At 37.2% G+C, this 10,190-nt stretch overlaps 1 long non-coding RNA gene across 1 annotated transcript; it reads left to right on the top strand.

The window, feature by feature from the left end:
* Nucleotides 1–3,312: 3,312 nt before the first annotated feature.
* LOC107805664 (uncharacterized) lies at nucleotides 3,313–8,965 on the top strand. Its single transcript, XR_001652466.2, has 2 exons — nucleotides 3,313–5,086; nucleotides 8,678–8,965. It is a non-coding gene; the product is annotated as an uncharacterized LOC107805664 (long non-coding RNA).
* Nucleotides 8,966–10,190: the final 1,225 nt, after the last annotated feature.

Below are 10,190 nucleotides of genomic sequence, written 5' to 3'. Positions count from 1 at the left end.
ATATAATCAAACAAAGATAAAATTACTTACCCTCATGAATTGGTTGTTTATCTCCTCCAAAATCGCATTACTTGTTCTCCAAGAACTCAAAAAGTGGAGAAAATGAACTCAAAATCTTGAAATTGGATGTTTTAATGCGCTGCCCGTGGTCCTTCATCGTGATCGTGGTCTCTAACCTTGCAATCGTGCTTCAAACAAGTTCCAGCTAATTTTTTACCCTTCGCGATCGCGGCGATGTCCCCGAGATCGCGATGAACAAATTCCAACAAGCTTGCCCAACTCTTCTACATAGCCTCCAGTATAGTGGTCATAGGATTTTTTACAAAACTCGAAATGATAAACGGTTTTAGTTTATGAAAATTAAACACAAAGGACTACAACTTTCATTTTTGGATCATTCAATATTCCTTATAGATTGCAAGATATAAGCTTCCAAAGTTAGTCTTGTGACATCAGAAATTCCTCTACGCGATCGCAAGAATGGCTTCCGTGATCGCGATTCACAACGCCCAAACAACAATTTGCTCTTGCGAACGCGACCCAATATCCGCGATCACGATGGTCCGAAAACTAAAAAGGGCTTAGAGAAACTAAAAAGGGCTTAGAGATGGTCCGAAACCACCCCGAAACTCACCCAAGCCCTTTCGGGACCCCGTTCGAACATACTAACAAGTTTCAAAACATATTACGGACCTACTCGAGGCCTCAAATCACACATAATGACATCAAGACCACGAATCATTGATCAATATCAATCATCGTTCGAACCTAGTCCAACTCCCGGAACAACAATCCGAACCCGATAATGTCGAAGTCAACTCCTGGTCAAACCTATGAACTTTCCAAAGCTTCAAATTGTCAATTTTTGCCAAATAGTACCGAAACCTTTTAGGAACACCTAAATGAAAATCTAGGCATACGCCCAAGTCCAAAATCACCATCCGGACCTAACGTAACCATCAAAACTCCGATCCGGGATCAAATACACAAAAGTCAAGCTTGGTCAACTCTTCCAACTTAAAGCTTCTAAAATGAGAATCATTCTCCCTAATCAATTCTGAATCACCCAAAAACCACAACCGACGATAAATACAAGTCATAATAAATCATACAAAGCTACTCATGCCCTCGAACCATCGAACAAAATACAAATGCTCAAAACGTCGGTCGGGTCGATACATTCGCGTAGGAATAGTTTTCTAGAGTATTGAATTGCGTGTTTTGAGGTAAGTAACATATCTAAACTAGGATTTGAGGGTAATTAATCCTGGGAACTATGTTATATGAGATGTGTTGGGGTGACTCACATGCTAGGTGACGGGTGTGCATGTGTGCACTAGAGTATTCATGATCCGAGTAGACTTTAGACTATTATCAGACTTGTTTTACTTTCGTGCTTTAATATATCTGTGTTTTCTAAACCTATATGATTATTTGAGTATTGATTCATGTTAGAAATCATGTCTAGGCTATGTTCTATTTGTTTAAGACATGATAGGGATATTCTTGCTATTTCTTAGCTATTTGCCTTAATTGTACACATACTCTCAATTATGATGCTATATCCGTGAATGATATCTACGTCTCAGTACTTTCTCATTTGATTTTTTACACATTGTTGATGCCTCATATGTGTAGCACTGTTGAATTGAGTATTATGAGTTGTGGTTAACTGAGACTTGAGAGGTTGATGATTGAGCTTGGGCCATAGAGCCGATGTGGTATTGATTTGAGGTGACTCATACGCCAGGCTTATATTGAGCTAGGTGTATCTTTGATTTGGGACGAAGCGTGCACTAGGCCCACTATTGGTCTATGTGATTTTGATTAGCGCTTGGGCCAGAATTCGCCCCTCCGAAGTCTGATATGTTCAGTGAGCGCATGCACATTGATATATATATATACACGTGCTTTGGTAAGGGGCATTTATGCCAGGCACCCGTATAGTGCTGAGTGTAGTTGTCTGTGATGGTGAGGGGCCTTGTGTCAGGCACCGTGAGCGTGCTAAGTGTGGTTATTTTTTATGATTTCACTGTGATAATATAGAGTTGACATGTACATTTGACATGTAGGCATAGAAATGTACTTTCCTTATGCTAGCTGGTAAATAAAATATTTTATCCGTGTTGAGCTTTAACTGCTATACTTGGAAAGCATGTCTAAATTCCTGTAATGTGGGAGAGCTAAACATGATATCGTTGAGTTATTTATTTATATTGTTTCCTTTATATCCTGAGTTGTTACTAGTTATTGATAATGGTCACTGACTGTTTCTTCTAAGCTCGTCACTACTTTTAGCCCAAGGTTAGCTTTATTACTTATTTAGTATATGGGGTCGGTTGTACTCATACTATACTCTATACTTTGTGTGCATATCCAGTTACTTCCGGAGGCGGTGATTGCTAGAGTTGTGTTGGTACCAGCTTTTGGGAGACTACGAGGTAGCTGCTATGTCATCCGAAGACCTTGAAGTTCTCTTTCATTTACTTCTATTGTTACTGTTCTATTGTTCAGACAATTGTATAGAGGATTTGGTCTTGTATTTTGACATTCAGTATTGCTCATGTATTCGTTGACACTAGATCATTGGGATGGTTGTACTGGTATTACTATTGTTTCATAGTTATTTCATGATATTTCTGTTGTTGAGTTTATTAAATGCCATTTTATCAAATTTGTTGTTATCACCAAATTGTTGGCTTACCTAGCAAGTAGAGTTAAGGGACGTAGCGGCTCCGATGGGAGTTGGGTCGTGACATATATGGACATGCTGGGATATAATTCAGTGGTTCATTTGTGGAATGAAGTGGATTCTTATATCTTGTTAAGGAGTGCCGACTCGGGAAGTCTAATGGATTGCATAATGGTGGTGACCGTGGTGAGATCATATGAAGATGTCAATTTTGGGTCAAGCGGGTGGATTATCTCCTACGAGAAGGTTTGAGGTTGTATGATTCTTAGGAGGCTTCTATAAAGAGTTTTCCTTCTAGCCAGTTGAAACAACCCGACCGATCATTTTGAGCTTTATCATTTTTTGGCGGTTTGAGACCTTGAGTAGCTTCACATGATGTATTATGACTATTTTTGACTTTCGAGAAGGTTGCGATTGATTTGGAAGAGTAATTCTCAATTTGGAAGCTTGAAAGAGTCACTACTAAAAATTGGGCCTATGAGAACAGTTTGTTTGCAACAGTTAATATAACTTGTTGCTATAGATGGTCTTTTGCAACGGTTATAACCTTTGCAGTAGGATATGGATCCTATTGGGACATTTTCGTTACTAAACCGTTGTAGTAGTGTTAGAACCGTTCCAATAGTTTTTTTTATTGTTACGGTTTTCAAAACTGTCGTAATAGGTCTATTTGTGGGGATGGTTATAAAAAATAAAATCTATTGGGACGGTTCAGATTCCCTCCTTAATTTTTCCCTTTTATTTTTTGTTCAATCCTAAACTTTTGTGTGAGTTCTTTTTCCTTTTTAATCGCTAATATTTTTAAGCCCCAAGAAAGATAAAGTAGTTCTCTGAGAACTTTTGTTGCCAATCAATCCAAATCGATAGTTGAATCCAAAACATACCACATTGATATACACTCCTAAAAAAGAATCCATCGTTTTGAAGTAACCGTGTGGAGGTCTAATTTGCCTATGGAGGTGGTAGATCTGGACTTCTAAAGAACACACCTTTTTCTTCTACAGTTAGGTCCCATCTTGCCGGTGAAGGTCGCCGATCTGAGCTCCCTAAGAACTTATTGTTTTCTTTCATAACTAGGTCTATTATCAAGCAAAGCCAAACCCATTTCACCTTTATTTACTTTCGGTTTAGTGATTTTCATATTTACTGCAGTTTTCTTTTGGGAGTTTTGGGGGTTTTAATTTGTTCAATTTTATCTCATCTAAGCAGTGATTAGACTTACTGGGTTATCTTTGCCTATTGTGTACCAAATTTATTATGTGGGTAAAATAATTTTGAAATACCTAGTTTTTTTGTGAGTGAGTTGTTTGCTTGGTTGTACGCTAAAATTATGCTTACTCAATATGCCATGCACATCTACTGTTCGACGAAATGCCGTCCCATTAGCAGTAGTTACTCAAATTCTATTTTTTTCTTGAATGTATCTCAATTTGCAAATATTCATATGTATGCCTTAATGCAATCTAGATGCTCTGTTCTCTTTATACGTTAATCTATTATGGAGAAGAGATATTGACGAATATTTAGCTTTAGTGACCTTAAATTCTGGGAGTGATTTGTTTCATTCATGGTTAAAGAAATAAGACATCATCAATTCTAGTTCATTGGAGAGTTGTACTATTTTTAGTCTTTGAATTATCTAATTTGTGCCTATATCATATCTTCATTAGAAAAAAGCAAAAGAGTAGTTTTTTGTTGGAAATGGAATATGTCATTAGTGGTCTAGAAATAGAAATTAGAATTGCATATTGCATATACTATTGAAGGTTTAAAAATTTGTCAAAATTGAAGTTTGCTTTGACTATTTTTTAAACTTTGCAAGATTGAAAATCTTACACTTATTATGAGTATATGACAAAGAGAAAAGACGAGGCATTTTTGTCTAGTGGGGTAATGTCTAATGGTTCTAACTTTATTTTTCTCAGATTTGAACATGGAGGCTTGAAATAGTCCTTTTTATCTGTTGGTAGGATCATTTCTTTTGCATCAGACAGAAAACTAATACTTCACTTATTTCGTACTAGGGGTACTGCTAAGAGTTAGATTGGATTAACTCCAAATAAACTTGGTTATGGATACTATCCAATTATTCAGACATTTAACTTCCTAAACAAATTTAGTACTACTTTGTAACTTGGTAACTCTTTTCTGAAGATTAATAATCCAAATTCCACAAAAAGTATGGTAAATTGAAAGTCTTGGTTCCTAACTTGTAATTGTTTTTATATTTTTGTGTACAACATCATAAGCAGCAGTGGAAACAGAAGCTATAGAATTTGTGCTAAGGCTTTTGGAAATCAAAAGGGCACAACCAATAGTGCAAGAATTTGCAGCTAAGGGTATTTTGTACCTGATGGCCATTTGCACCGTTTTGGATTCAAGACTATCTCGAAGGTACTATACTGCTAACTCCTTGATTTTTTAAATTCTTTGTCTCTCTCATTGTCCTTTCTTTCGTTGAATTTGTAATTTTTAGTTTCTACTTAAAGTTCAATACTTCTCTTGATTTAATTAATAGATAAATGCTCAAGATCGCTAAGAAAATATTAGTTCTTGAAGAACTAGCTGACTATTTGGTTATAACACAAATGGAATATGTATGTCAATGTGGATCTTAATGTGTTGTTCTCGTTGTGAAGTAAAGGAAATTTATGGTTGCTTGTGTCATTTTCTGTGAACTTTTAGTTGTTCACTAAAAAGTTCAAAACTTTATTCTTTCAGAAACCAATATGCTATATTTTTTTTAGTAATAATAATATAGTATTGAGGTGTAACTTAGCTAAGCTTGAATATTAACTTTGGTGATTTGACTATGTTATATAGGATATTCATGGGTTGGGTAATAGTGATAATAGTTGGATGATTATTTTATTTAGTTTAACTATGTTATTTCATTTAGTTTTCATTATTTTATCATTATTTTAGTTTTCTGGTTGATACATATGCATTTGGGATGAGTCTTCAGGAGATGATTACCGGTGAAACATCTTTTTACTATTTTCACTAATAGTGTATCGTAGTTTCTTAGTTATTACTTTATTTGTCACTTCTAACTGTGACATTTTGGAAACGTGTTACTAAAAATAGTGACAAATTGGAAGTGTGTACACACATGCTTATCATCCCATGTGTAAGTGTGTTTTGAGTTGTATGGATCTTCATATCGTAGAACTTTGTTGCTTCTCCCAAGAAACTTGGTTGAACTTAAACTTTGTTTTACTTTTGCTAAGGTTTTTGTTCTTTTCATGGTAGAAGAATCACAAAATTTTAGAGAACAATTGGTTGATTTTTCCATTCAATTGCAATTATGTAGTACTTTCAGACTCATATATATGAAGAATGAAGATCAACAAAGGAAGAGATTGAGTTGCAATTTAACTTGCTGTCAAATCTTCTTCTTTTTTTTGAACTTTTTCTTCTTTTAGAATTTTGAAGTCAAAAAGGAATTCACTAGAGCTTTTTTCCTATTCATAATGTGATTTTGTACATGGTATGATCTCAATCTTCATATTCTTTTGACACTAACCAACTCCTAAAGTATAACTATCAAAGTTGCATACCATGTGCTCAATGTGCTTTCAGCCTTATTTAACGATCCGACCGATCATTTTGAGAGTACTAGCCCCGAACCCCTATTTATTGCTCCCTCTATATTCATTTTTTGGTTTTGTGACATACCGGGAGAATTTGTTTTAGGTTTCAGAGTGAAATGGGACACATAGTCACTAAAATGGAAGTTTAAGTCGTAGGAATTGACCGTAGTTGGATTTGTATGAAGACGACTCTGAAATGGAGTTTCGACTATTCCAATAGCTCTGTAGGGTGATTTTGGTCTTAGGAGTGTGTTCAGATTTTGAATTGGAGGTCCGTAGGTAATATTTGCGTCAATTGGCGAAAGTTGGAAAATTTGATCGGGAGTGGACTTTTTGATATCGGGGTTGGATTCCGATTCCAGAAGTTAGAGTAGGTACATAATATCAATTATCGCTTGTGTGCAAAATTTGAGGTCAATCGGACTTGATTTGATAGGTTTCAGCGTCGGATGTAGAAGTTTGAAGTTTTAAAGTTCATTAGGCTTGAATCGATGTGCAATTCGTAGTTTTAGCGTTGTTTGATGTGATCTCAAGGCTCGTCTTAGTCCGTATGATATTTTAGGACTTGTTAGTACGTTTGATTAAGGTCCCGGGGTCCTCGGGTGGATTCCGTATGGTTAACGGATCAAATTTGAATTTAAGGAAAAAGCTGGGATATTCTGCCTTCTGGTGCAATCGCACCTGCGGAACTATTCTCGTAGGTGCGCAACCGCAGGTGCGGTTGGCAAGGCACAGAAGCGGATTTGGGGCTTGGCCTGGGGCTGTGTCGCAGGTGCGTGAAGGCTTCCGCATCTGCGAGCCCGCAGGTGCGAGCAAGGCTCCGCAGATATGGAGTGAAGGAAGGGCAGCCAGTGTCGCAGAAGCGAATAAGTGACTGCAAAAGCGTGTCCGCAGAAGCGGACCTCTCGTCGCAGAAGCGAAGCAAACCGCATAAGCATTTGTGTTTTCCGCACAAGCGGTGCCACAGGTGTGACTTAGTGGACCGCAGAAGTGGAACCCCTGGGCAGTGTTTAAAACCAAAGGGTTTCGTGATTTTTATCATTTTGGACATTTTGAGCTCGGGTTTTGGCGATCTTTGAGAGCATTGTCGAGGGATTTCTTGAGGTAAGTCTCTTGTACTTATTTTTGATCAATAACCTTGTTTTCCCATTGATTTTCCCACCTAGATTGTGTGTGTTTAAGGTAGAATTTGGGAGTTGGAGGCTAGGGATTTGGAGAGTTACATTTGGGGTTTTGAATAGCGACTTGGTGTCGGATTTTGGTAACTTTGGTATGGGTGAACTCGATATCGAATGGGTATTCGTATTTTGTGACTTTTACCCGATTCTGAGACATGGGCTCGGGTCGACCTTTTGGGGCGGTTTTTCGATTCTTTGCTAAAGTCGTAGACTTATGATTTAAAGTAATTTCTTGTAGTTGTATTCATGTTATGTAATTGCTTTTGGCTAGATTTGGGCCATTCTGAGTCGGAAAATCGAGGGAAAGACATCCTTATCGATTGATTGGGCGAGAATTGAGGTAAGTGACTTGTCTAACTTTGTGTGGGGAAAATCCCTTTACGATTTGGTGCTGTTGTAACAATTTGTGATGTGTGAGCGCCGTGTACGCGAGATGACTAGTGCGTACACGGGCTAATTGTGAAAATTTCGATACATGCCGAGTTGTCTTCTTTTAAATTCCTTAACTAAAGTTGCCTTAGCATATGTAGTGATCATGTTTAGCCTAGTATCGCATGTCTACGTGCCTTAACTCTTACTTACAACTTATACAATATGCTTAGTTGAATTACCTGCTTCCATTGATTTGAATTAAATCTTTAACTGTAAGATTTCTTGAAAAATTCGTTATTCCTTCGATTATCTGTTGCATATTTACTTTGGGACTACGAGGCGGTTCCTCAGGAGATCCTCCTGTACTGCATATTTACTTTGGTACTACGAGGCGGTTCCTCGGGATATTCCCCTCTACTGCATATTTATTTTGCGACTACGAGGCGTTTACTCGGGAGATCTCCCTGTCTTGCATATTTACTTTGGGACTACGAGGCGGTACCTTGGGAGATCCCCCCTGTCTTGCATATTTATTTTGGGACTACGAGGCGGTACCTCGGGAGATTCCCCTGTCTTGCATATTTACATTTGGGACTACTAGGCGGTACCTCGGGAGCGCCCCAGTTGTTTACCTTTAATTGCTAAGTTGTTATTTTCTAAAGTCTCTCGTCGTTTAAATTTTCAGTCATTTCAAATATTATTATATCTTTTGCCTTATTTTTCTTTTAAAACCAGTAGGGCCTTGACCTGACCTCGTCACTACTCTACCGAGGTTAGGCTTGGCACTTACTGGGTATCGTTGTGGCGTACTCATACTACACTCTGCACATCTTTTTGTGCAGATCGAGGTTCTTCCTACCAAGCCAAATACTAGTGAGCTGGACTGTACGTGGAGACTTCAAGGTATATCTGCCAGCGTCCGCAGATCTCGGAGTCCCCCTCTATCCTTATTATGTTATTTCCCTTATTCTCTTTAGACTTGATGTATAGAGACACTTAGTATTTTCTCTTAGAAGCTTGTGACTTATTTCTACCGAGTTTTAGGAGTTATAATTATTGATTTGTAGTCTTATATTTATATATCATGTGTTGAGATTGGAGTTCGGTTTATTATTCATTTATTCCGCAAAGTGTTAAGCTTACCTAGTCTTAGGTGACTATGTTCCATCACGACATCCTACGGAGGGAAAATGTTCCTACGGAGGGAAAATGGGGTTATGACACCTTCCACGGTAACTTATCATTCCCCTATCTTGTATTGGAGTACAAAAAGTTTTATTTTTTGTACAAACTAGAGCTTACAACAAATTATGCAAATGACAAAATGCAAAAGTTAATGGCTAAAGATGTTATATTTCCTGGTATGTCAAATAAATTGTGTTGGGGAAACTTGGTTTGCTCCGAGAGAAAATCAACAAAATGATAGTATTTACTAGTGTCGATTGAATTAAATGAAATGAAAGGAAAAGTGCATTGTACATATACATTTTTTTCCTATTTCCTCAAACTACAAAAGAAGCTTTATCTACCCAACTTTTATTGAGAATTTTCCTAATGGCAATAAAGAGCACAAATGTATTCCACAAAATATTTTAGAAGTTTTTCATGACTGAAAAAGGAAGTTTCAGATGTATTTTGGAGTTGGTTTCACATGTTTATTGACTGGTTTTAAAGGAGATTTATGGTGGAGAAGGAGAAGTTGTTTATGGAGTCGATTTAAGGGAGTTTTGGCTGCGTTTTGGAGCTGTTTTGGGGTTAATTCCAGTTGGGGTTCGCGATGGTTTTCAACTGAGTTCTCGGCTGGATTTTTCCATGTTTTTGGGCTGGTTTGGGAAGGACTTTGGAAGTGAAGATTGGTGTTAATAGAGGTGATTTTTTGCGGCTGTTTTGCTGTGTTTTTAGCAGCTTTATAGTTGCATTTTAATGGAGGTTTTTGCTGTTCTTTTTATAATTTCTAAGTTGTTTTTGGGTGGTTTAAGTGAGATTTACATGGCTAAAGTTGTTACAGGTTTATCAGGAAGAAAAGCCTGAAGATTGGTGTTAATAAAGGTGATTTTTGTAGCTATTTTGCTGCATTTTTAGCAGTTTTTTCAGCTGCATTTTAGTGGAGCATTTTGCTGATTTGTTTATGGAGTTTCTAATCTATTTTTGGGTGAGTTAAGGGAGTTTTACATGGCTAAAGTTGTGGCTGCTTTATAGGAAATAAATGGTATTTTTGCTTGGGGAAAAAGAAGTAGTTGCGGCTGTTAAGAAGAAGGATCTGCTCGATTTGCCTCCTTTTGTTGCTGCTACTCTTTTCTTTTCGTTCTCAGACACTCTTTCATTTTTTTTGTTTTTTTTTCTATTCATGTAGAT

Source organism: Nicotiana tabacum, chromosome 4, assembly GCF_000715075.1.
Source record: "Nicotiana tabacum cultivar K326 chromosome 4, ASM71507v2, whole genome shotgun sequence".
In the NCBI taxonomy this organism is placed as follows: domain Eukaryota; kingdom Viridiplantae; phylum Streptophyta; class Magnoliopsida; order Solanales; family Solanaceae; genus Nicotiana; species Nicotiana tabacum.
This window is presented reverse-complemented; position numbering and strand designations above follow the sequence as displayed.